Here is an 11166-nt window from a genome sequence, read left to right on the forward strand (position 1 = left end):
ATATATTTGGTATCTTTGGTTTGCTCACTTTGTGACTTGCAGGGAAAAGTCTACATAAATTGACATGGTATAGTTGGGAAATTGTTTTTGGAAATTATTGTCACTAACTCGGTTGCCTACAAATTCTTGTGAAAGTCTCAGTGGGATGGCATGGACGATTTTTGTCACGTAATAAGCAGATAATAAAGAATAACTTGTATTTCAGGAAAACCTGTCCATCATGGGTGGCAAGAAGATATTGTAGTGTCATGTCAGAGCTACCATACCCAACTTTATTAGCTGGGAACTACTTTAACTAGTGCTCAAAACCACTAGAAACGTATGCATATCAATAACATAATGGATAAAGGCTGTAACATAGTACCATAAATTTACATGAAATTGGTCCTGAACACAAAGGTATTATACTTCTATCTTTTTATGCAGGAACTCAAACTTGATGAAGGTAAGTATATAATGGTGAATTCGCAATTGCAAATTTCTTATTGATGCTAGAATTTACTTTAAAGTCTGTCCAAAGATTGTTTAAAGAGCCTTAATCCTCAAGTGAGGGTCTCAGAGGAGATGGCAGTAGACTCGAGTTTTGAGAATTGATCCAATTTACAAAGGAGATGCTGTCCAATTTTTTTTGGAAATGAAGGATGAAAACATTATAAAAAATAAATGGCTCATTCTCTAAACATAATATTTGATCTATGTTATGTTGTTAGTTTTTGGAATAATTTTTGACACTGATAACAAGGGGAGGGAGTCATTGACACTTGTCTTCCTAAGTAATGCCAGTTCTGACGGGCTAGTGTTTCTTGGATGGTGACAGGTAAGAGATTCTTTCCTTGGGATTACAACGAAAACTGCAGCAGACAAAAGATCGTCCAATGTACTAGCTGGATCCTTCTCCATGTAGATGTAGTGGAAGCTCATCCCAAAGGGTGGTCACATAGAGATACAACACTAAGATATTATATTGTAGTGATCAAAGATCAAATTTTTGATCTGAATAACTGTATTGTCCATTAGATACAGAATGTTGTATTGGTGTATATAAAATGATAATTGAGGTTGATGACATCTTGTTTTAAAATATTTTTATTTAATATATTATTTAATACAACTATCTAAGTATGATTCAATTATGAGGGGATTTTCAAACTTAAACTCTCTCTCTCTCTCTCTCTCTCTCTCTCTCTCTCTCTCTCTCTCTCTCTCCAGGCAAGCCCAAGACTCAAGAGGCAATAAGGACACATGTCAAGACCCAACCCATTCTGCCCTTATGGTATGCTTGAATCCTATTGGATGGCCTTTAGGGAGGTCCAATGAAAATTTAGATGCATGTAATTAGTTAATTAAGCTCTCCCTCTCAAAGGGGAAAAAAAGGACACTTATCCAATGCTACCCCTATTGCTCGAAATGACCATAGCATGTGATTGGCCAAGCTTGGCAAGGGCCAATATGGATCAAGCTAGAGTAATGAGAGAGAGTGGTTGACCTAGGCAAGGAAGAGACTCACAATTTTGTTCATTCTCTCATAGATTCTCTCAAGAACTCCATCTCCTTCTCCAAGCTTGAGAAGTAGAGAGCCTACACCAACACCTCTTGGCTATGGAATGCAAATACAACCAAGATTCAAGCGTCATTGGCATGCTCATATTTTCTACTATCTATATTACTATGCTAAGATAAGCTCCAAGAGTAATCTATGGTTGGGATCTACGTCAATCAGACATTGTTACTGCTTTTTTGAATGGTGACATATTTGAGGAAGTTTATGTAATGTAGCCTCACGGTTTTGTGAAGAAAGGATCAGAGGATAAAGTGTGTAGATGTAAGAAATCTTTGTATGGGTTGAAGTAATCTCCTCGTGCTTGGTATGAGAAAGCTGACACTCATTTCGTCAAACAAAGCTTTTCTAACAGTCCAACAGAAAGCACATTGTATGTAAAGTGTGAGGGTGATGTACTTCTCATTGTGGTTCTATATGTGGATGATTTGCTGTTCACTGGACCAAATGAGAGACATATTGCTGAATTTAAGGCTGATTTGATTGCCACCTTCAAGATGAAAGATTTGGGGTTGTTGCATCATTACATAGGTATACAATTTAAGCAATGTGATGGTGGTATTGTGTTAAGCCTAGGAATTTTGGGATGTTTTACTTAATGGAAGTTGGAATGTGAACCTTTGTACTTTTCGGATTCCAAGAGGTGTCTTGGGAAAGGGCGTTGCCCATTTAATCTTATCGAACTATGTAACTGTTATCGAACCATGTAACTGATGTTCAACATCTTCTTGGGAATGTGAAGGCGGAAGTTATGGAGGATTTAGTATGTTGTCAATTTTTGTATTTTGTTCCAGTTCCAGTTTCATTCTGATTTTTGTGCTTTGTCTATTCTGAATGTTTATGCCTTAAAAACTTGGCGATCACGGTGTATGTGTGATGTAGCATGGATGGATTCAAGTTTCTCTTGTAGGAGCGAGTGCTGTAGCAATGGAGGGAGGATGTTCAGAATAGTGTGAGTTGGCATGGGTAGTTGGTTGCACTCTGGAGGAAGCGGAGGAGGATATATTCCCGTATTGGACAAGGTCAATTGCTAGGCGGTTTTGGCAGTTGTATGGGTGAGATGTCCGAACTACAGGAAATTTTGGATTATCCTCGGATGCACCGAGTTTCTATAGGGGAAGATTCGTATGATACTGTGGAGGATTTGGATGGCACAGAGGATTATCTGAGTGATAGATGGGAAGAAGAAGTACCGAATGAAGAACTTGATATATTTCCGCGGCTGTTTGCGGTTGCAGTTATTCAGCATGCATTAGTGGCGCGAAGGAGATTGATTTCTAATCCATTGGGAAGTACTGGTGTAGGAAATCCTATACAAACAAGTGGACCTACAAATATGGTGGTGGCTAGGTAGGATATGCGCGTCAAATTCCGGACCTTTTTGGGAAAGTCGAAAGAAGACCCCGATTGCCACATGTCTCAATACGAGACAAGATGGCAGGCCAGAGGATTTTCCGGAGTGTACGATGCCCAGGCTAAGATGCGCCAGTTTGAGGCTACTTTGGATGGGAAGGCTATGCAGTGGTTCAGTAATTTTCCAGCAGGTCATTTTGCTGATTATGATGGATTGAAAGCATTTTTGAATAGGTTCAAAAAGGAAAAGACTCCACATGATGTGTTGACCAAGCTTAGGGAAGTGAAACAAAGGAAAATGTTTGTTGAGGATTATGCACAAAAGTTTAACCAATATGTGAGAAGGCTATCTGCTCAAGAAAGGCCAATTGATGAAATGCTTGCTGGATAATTTTTGAATGGATTAAGGAAGGAATTGAAGAATGCTGTTGCTGGAGTTGATGTTGTAGGTGGATTACAAGCATTAGTGGAAACGTCTCAAAGAGCAAAGAAAAGGTTTGGGGTCTCTCATGGGAAAGCAGCCAAGAGGTCGTCTAAAGAAAAGAAGAAAGGTAGGTCGAAGAAAAAGAAGAGGTCAAATAATTTGGATTCGGACAACGATTCGGATTCGGAAACTGATACTGATTCAAATACGGAAACGGATTCAGATAGTGAAGAGGATTCCAGTGAGGATTCGGATTCAGATCAAGATGAGGATAAGAAGAAGAAAGGCAAGAAGAAGTCGAAGAAAAAGTCTAAAGAGAAAGAGGATAGATTGGAAAAATTGGTAGCAAAGAAATTGAAGAAGTTGGGAGTGCAGAAAGCTGTGGAATAAAAAACCCCTCATTGTGAAATTTGTGTTAAGGATGGGCATTAGACAAAGGAATGGTGGTTTAATCCGAATTTCAGAGATGTCGTACCAGAAAGGATTCAACAGAAGTTACAACAACAAGGACCTCAAACTCATGGGGTGTTTCCAGAGACAGGAGAAAGGCAGGGGATGTTCAATAATCAAGGATGGCAAAGGCAACAATCGTATTCAGGGTGGAGACCACAAAGGGGACCACCATTTAGAGGAAATTTCAATTCGGGCAGAGGACCGAGATTTGGAGGATGGCAGAATTTAAGACCCCCATGGGGGGGAAATTGGGATCAGCAGCAGCGGTGGCAGAATTGGCAGCCACGACCACAAGGATGGAATCAGCCGGTTTGGAATTATCAAGGGGGGAATCAACAACAGCCAAGAGGGCCAGTGCCGCAGTTGCCAGCACCACCAGTACAGTCAGCTGAAGCAAACAAAGAGCCTGGAAGCAGTTTGATAGTAGTAGAATCGTTTCAGGATCAAGGGGTGAATGAAGTTGCTATAGATTGTCAGCCGGAATATGATTGTTCTGAATGTTTGCAAGAGGAAGTAGATGTATTAGTAACAACAAGGTCCAAAGCAAGGTTGAAACCTCCACTGGATTGGGAGGAGCAGAAGGAGATTCGGGATGAAGTATCTGAAGATTTGATGGAAAAGGATCAACAGCAGAGCAAGCTTAAATCAAAGGATAAAGGAGTAAAAAGGAGGAGAAGGAAAGAGAAAGGATGGATGATTTGTTTGAGGAGTTAACTAATTCCTCTATACATTTTACATTGGATCAATTATTGTCATTAGTTCCAATTTTCAGGGATAGACTATATACAGTGATGCGAAGGACAAAGACTATTCCGAGTATGAAGGAGGTACAGCAGACAGTTCAGAGTTGTCAGATTAGCTCGGAGGATGTGGATTTTTCAGTACCAACATTGTCATTGGAATTTAATAACCGCAAATTTTCAGATGTACTATTGGAGAGTGGATTAGGGGTCAACATACTTTCGGAATCAGAATTTCTAAGGATGCAAGATGTCAGGTTGGAACCAGCTCCATTTCAAGTGCGTATGGCTGATCAGAGCAGAGTTCAACCAATGGGGATGTTAAGAAGGAAAGGAATTATTATTCATGGATTGCAGTTTATGGTAAATTTTGTAGTCATCAGGATGAAGGATTCAAAAAATACCTATTCTATGTTGTTGGGGAGGCCATGGTTTCGCATGGCTAAGCTGAAACAGGATTGGGGAAAGAATGAAGTGACGGTTAAGAAAGGAAGGAGAGAAGTCACATTACCAATGGGGCCGAAGAAGGAATTGTCAGAAGAGACGAAGCCAATGTTGGCACAAGCAATTAACATGTTTGAAGGATTGGAGGATGATGAAGAAGCATATTTCCTGGCAGCAAAACCAACAATTGTTTCGGTATTTGAGGTAGATGTGGAGCAGATCATTGAAAAATATATAGAAAAAGAGAACAGTTTGGGAATTGATCAGTTGTAGGAGGGGAATACAGATGGTGTGGAACATGAAAATTTAGAAGAGAAGAAAATCCGAGGGGAAACTGTGATTGAAGATGCAAAATTGGAGCCAAAGGAGGCAATTCAGAGAGCAGAAGCTCTGTATGATAAGATGATACAGAAAGTTTCTCGAGTAAAGAAGGATGATTTACAAGATTTGAATTTGGGAACGGAATATCATCCGAAGATGGTAAGAGTTAGTGTTCATTTGGAAGAAGGCTTCAAGGAGGATTTGAAGGAATTACTGTTGGAATATATTGATGTTTTTGCATGGGATAATTCTGATTGAAAGGCATGGATCCTCAAGTATATAAGCATCATATAAATTTGAAAACGGATGCTATTCCAGTGATTCAGCAAAGATACACGATGAATCCAAATTATGCCAAGCAGGTGAAATAGGAATTGGATAAATTGCTGAATGCAGGGTTTATAGTGCAAGTGGATCAGGCGGAATGGTTGTCACCAATTGTAGTGGTACCCAAGAAGTCGGGAAAGTTAAGGGTTTGTGTGGATTATAGAAACTTGAATGCAGCAACAGTTGTTGCAGATCCATTTTCATTGTCTTTTATTGATTTAGTTTTGCATGATGTAGCGGGACATGAGATGTACACTTTTCTTGACGAATTTTCAGGGTACAATCAAATACCAATGGCTGAGGAGGATATTGAAAAAACTGCTTTTATCACAGAATGGGGAGCTTTTGCATATACAGTAATGAGCTTTGGATTGAAGAATGGGGACCACCATCGTTTTCTAAGGCAGCTTTTAAAACCTTTGAGTCACATTTGACAGATTTCATGAGGATTTTTATGGATGATTTTCCAGTTTTTGGGGAAAAAGTCAGGCATTTGGAATATTTGAGGAAGTGTTTTGAAAGATGTAGGATGTTTCGGATGTCACTTAATCCCCAGAAGTGTGCAATAGCAGTACAGAAGGGAAAATTGTTGAGACATATCATCTCTCAAGAAGGAATGTCGATTGATGGGGACAAGATCTGTGCTATTCAGAAAGCTGTAGCTCCAGAAAATTTGAAGGCAGTGATGCGGTTTGTTGGACATATCAAATGGCATGGTAGGTATTTACGGTATTTGGTGGATGTGAGCGCACCACTCAGTCATTTGACTAAGAAAGAAGTGGAATTTGTTTGGGGAGAAGCTCAAGAGAAGGCTTTTCAGATTATCAAAAAGATGTTGGTAGTTTCACCTATACTTCAACCACCAAATTGGGAATTTCCGTTTCATGTGCATGTTGATGCTTCCGACATGGCAATAGGAGCTGTTTTAATGCAGGAGAAGATTAAGGGATGGTTCAGACTAGTTTATTATGCTAGTAGAATGTTGAGAGCACCGGAGAAGAATTACACAATTACGGAAAGGGAAGCTTTGGGAATGATTTTTGCTTTGGAAAAATTCCGACATTATCTGTTGGGGAACAAAGTGTTTTTTCATGTGGATCATCAGGCTTTATTGTTTTTGGTAAAGAAGCCAAAACTAGAAGGCAGATTAGGAAGGTTGATTCTCATGTTGCAAGAATTTGATTACATAGTTGTTCATACTCCAAGAACTCAGCATACAGTGGCAGATTACCTCAACAGATTGGAACATAAGGAATTACCAGGAGTATCGGATAAAGTGCCTGATGCAGATTTGTTCCGAGTGGAAGGAAAGTTTTTTGACAATTGGTATGATCAGATGGTTAAGTTTTTGACAGATAGAGTATTACCTTCGACAATGTCTCCGGATCAGAGGAAGAAGTTTGCATTGAGGAGCATACCATTTCTAATTATAGCTGGAGCATTATATAGAAGAGGAGCATATTAGATTATAAGACGATGTGTTCCGTATGAAGAGCAGAAAGCAGTATTGTAGGAGGCACATTGGGGATCAGTTGGAGGACATTTCTCAGGGAAAATTACAGGTCGGAAAATTTTACAAGCTGGACTTTGGTGGCCTTTGTTATTGAAGGATGCATATAGTTTTGCCAAGGAATGTGCTCAATGTCAGAAGTTGGGGCAGCCTACACAAGGGGACAGGATGCAGGATCATCCAGTATTGCCATTAGAACCATTTCAGAAGTGGGGAATGAATTTTGTAGGTCCAATAAAACCAAGGGCAAAGAGGACAGGTTCCAGATACATTCTTGTTGCAATAGATTATGCTACCAAATGGGTGGAAGCAGTGGCTTTGAGAGATAATAAAGCAGCAAGTGTAGCAAGGTTTCTATATAAAAACATTATGACAAGATTTGGATGTCCTATTGAGTTGGTGTCGGATCAAGGAACACATTTTTTGAATTCTAGGATTCAGGAGTTGACATCCAAACATATGATTTTACATAAGAAATCTACCCCATATCATCCTCAAGGAAATGGGTAGGCAGAAAGCTCTAATAAAGTTTTGGTGAGAATTTTGAAGAAGATTGTGTCAGAAAACAAATCGGATTGGGATGACAAGTTGGATTTAGGACTATGGGCTTTTAGGACAGCTTTTAAGGTGGCAACTGGAATGACACCTTTCAAATTGGTCTTTGGGATTGAAGCTGTGGTGCCAATGGAATATGTAATTCCAAGTTTGAGATTGTTAGTTCAGCATAAGTAAAGTCCGGAGGAATCAATTCCTTAAAGACAGAAAGAACTGCTTAAATTGGAAGAGGATAGAATTCAGAGTGCCTATTTGGTGGAAATTGGGCAGAAGAGGAGACAAGCATGGATGTCGAGGCAGGTGAAATTCAAAATTTTTCAAAAAGGGGATTGGGTGATGTTATACAATTCTAAATTGGGACCACATCCAAGAAAGCTGAAGCTGAGATATTTGGGACCTTATCAAATTGAATCAAAACAGGGTCAAGGAACATTTTTGCTGAAAGATGTCTTTGGAACAAAGATTGTGAAACTAGTGAATGGATTCAGATTGAAGAAATTTTATGGGAAAGTGCCTAAGGTTCCCAAGTGGATGGTCAATAGGGCTGAGGATATTAGCAGTAACCTGACAGTTGGTGTTCTAGGAGTTGCAGTGGAATGTTCCGAGGCAGAATTGCCAATTTGTTCTAGCAATTCAAAATTTGTCAAGGGTTTTAGTATTCGGAATTTGGATTGCGGAATGGAAATCGGAAATTGGACTGTCGGATTTGAAGTCTTGAAAGTGGAAAGTTGGAGGAGTGGAATTGAACAAAAGGGTACAGAGGTACTAATAAGTGGGGGTTCTCATTTTAAGGCAAAAAATTCGCTTAGTGCTGATGTGACTCACTTAAGGAAACATAATTTTTTGGCGAATCCCGCATGGCGTGCTCAAATCGAGGAGAATTTTCATCATCATAAGAGTAAGGTGGTGAGAGGAGGTGAGGATCACATCCAAGTGTGTGAGTGTGGCAGGTTAGTGAGTGTTAAGTTGGGTGAGAAGGGCGACATGTTTTCAGAGAATAATAAGGGCAAACTCATGGTGGGTATGCAAGAGGATGCAACAGAAGCGATGCCGAATACTAGGTCCATGAAGATGGCGATGGAGGAGTTGTTTAAAGCGCAGCAACAGGAAGAGCCAATAGAGGTGGAAAGCGATGAGGCCGAATCTCTGAGTAATCAGGGCAGCGTGGAGATGGCGGTGGCAGCTTTCGACCCTGATGAAGCGGAAACCCAGGTATGGTTAAAGCGCATCGGTCTCTATGAATTTGCATGTCTACCATGGGATACATGGGAAGAAAATGAATTTGTTGAGCAACAGTGGAGTATGATAAAGGAAAGTGATGGAATAATTACTGCGGATGTGCGTTTGACACCAAAGCTGGTGTCCAAAGTCTTCAAGGTTCCCTGTCTAGCTGTGCCGGCCAAGACGAGGAAGCTGACCGATTCCCAGATGAATGGGGAATTTGGAAATCCTGTAGGCACGAAGGCATACTACATGGTGAAGAATGCGGGTGGAAACAGAGCTTCAAATTTGTTTTGGTATTTCAAAAAAGTATGTATCCTTCAGAAGACTGCCTACGTGTCCAAGGAGGCTTTTGCTCCTTTGTTTCAGGCAGAAAGAGGCATTAAAGTGGATTGGGCATCAATTCTTTATGATTGGATGCAGTTAACTGGAAAAAGAGACCAACGTCGAACACCAGCAGTGGGCAGAGTAGCACCTTATTTGGTTGCAATTTTTGAGTATGTTTGAAGGTTCCGATAGTAGCAACAGGTTTGAAGACACCACTGGTAGATGTGGCTAAAGAAGAGGGAATAGCATATGGACGCAAGAGAAGGAAATTGTTATTGGGCTCTCAATAGTTGAAAAAGGTAAATCACCTTTCAAAGTGTCTTGGAAGGGTTTGGAAGAATCGGATTCAAAGCCAAATAGTTTCACAATGGAGTCAGAATCGAAGAAATCGGAGTCCAAGGGCAAGAAGGTAACGCTGTTCATGAAAGGAATGGGTGGAGGTGTTGAGAAGACTGCTTTGGACAGTTTCAAAGTAAAAGCAGGGAGCACTGAAAGTTATGATCATAAGGGAATTTTTTCTGTGGAAGTGGCAGCTAGTAGTTTGACTCAACTAAATGACTTCATGCAGAATCAAGATGCAGCTCTGAGGGTGATGGAAGCTGAGAAAATGGAGCATAAATGCAGTGCTATCCCAGAGTGGGAAATGCAGAAGGTTTGGATGTAGTTGTTTCAAGAGAGATCAGACAAAGAAAGACTATAGGAGGAAGTGAGACGGATTACAGCAGAAGCTATGGCGAGAAATGCAGAAGTTCTGAGTGTAGCAGAGGATTTTACTAAGTGGGCAGATGGACTAAAAGCTGCAGTGGATGACCAATTTAAAGAACTAGGAGATAAAGTGGTGGAAATGACCATTGAGAATATTTTCCTGATCAATAGATTGACTCCGTTGATAGATATGGAGAAAGCTGCATTGCAGAACCAGGGAATGACAGGTATTTTGGTTGCAGATTTGGATACGGATGTTCTGAAGCAGGAAGTGCTGGAGTATACACAAGAGATGTGGAATAAAGCTACAAGGCTTTGGAGGGAACGCATGGAGGTGTCGATGGACAGATTCAAAAATTGGTTTCAGCCGGCAGGAAAAGAAAGTGTAAGGAGGGAGAATGAGGAATTGAAGGTGAAAAATGAAAAATTAATGGCAGAGAGATTCAGGAGTTGAAGGAAAAGGGTAAAGAGATTGAAGTGAATGCAGGGGCAGTGAGTAAGTGGACAGTAGAGCTGAGCAGTGATGTTATGGGAACAGATCAGATTGTAGCAAGAGGAGCGGATTCAGAAGTGGAAGCTGAAGCGGAAAAGAAAGCGGATTCGGATGTTGCAGCAGAAAAGGCAGATACAGAAGGAGATGCTGGGGAGCAGGTTGTTTGATCAAGGGATTGTGGGTCTAGGTCAGCCTGTGGCTCTAGCCACCGGGCTATGCCAGGTGTTAAGCCTAGGAATTTTGGGATGTTTTGCTTAATGGAAATTGGAATGTGAACCTTTGTACTTTTGGGATTCCAAGAGGTGTCTTGGGAAAGGGTGTTGCCCATTTAATATTATCGAAGTATGTAACTGATGTTCCGTATCTTCTTGGGAATGTGAAGGCGGAAGTTATGGCGGATTTAGTATGTTGTCAATTTCTGTATTCTATTCCAGTTCCAGTTCCATTCTGATTTCTGTGCTTTGTCTATTCTGAATGTTTATACCTTAAACATATTGCCTTGTGTTAGAAGAGTTACATAGAGACATTACTATGTAAGTTTGGACTTGAGGATTGCGAACCTATTGCCACTCCCATGGAAACAAGTGTGAAGTTAAGTCTTCATGATGCTGGTGATCCTGCCAATGTCACTCTTTGCCAAACTGCTATTGACTGCCTCATTTATGTATGGAATACGAGGCTAGATATTCAGTTTGAAGTCTCATAGGTCAGCAAATTTATGCACGCCTAGGTTCT

At 40.5% G+C, this 11166-nt stretch overlaps 1 pseudogene; it reads left to right on the plus strand.

The window, feature by feature from the left end:
* Nucleotides 1-3855: 3855 nt before the first annotated feature.
* Nucleotides 3856-5551, plus strand: LOC147438845 (uncharacterized; annotated as a pseudogene).
* The last annotated feature ends 5615 nt before the right edge of the window (nt 5552-11166 follow it).

This window comes from Adiantum capillus-veneris, chromosome 16 (genome assembly GCF_014529385.1).
Source record: "Adiantum capillus-veneris isolate H3 chromosome 16, ASM1452938v2, whole genome shotgun sequence".
In the NCBI taxonomy this organism is placed as follows: Eukaryota; Viridiplantae; Streptophyta; class Polypodiopsida; order Polypodiales; family Pteridaceae; genus Adiantum; species Adiantum capillus-veneris.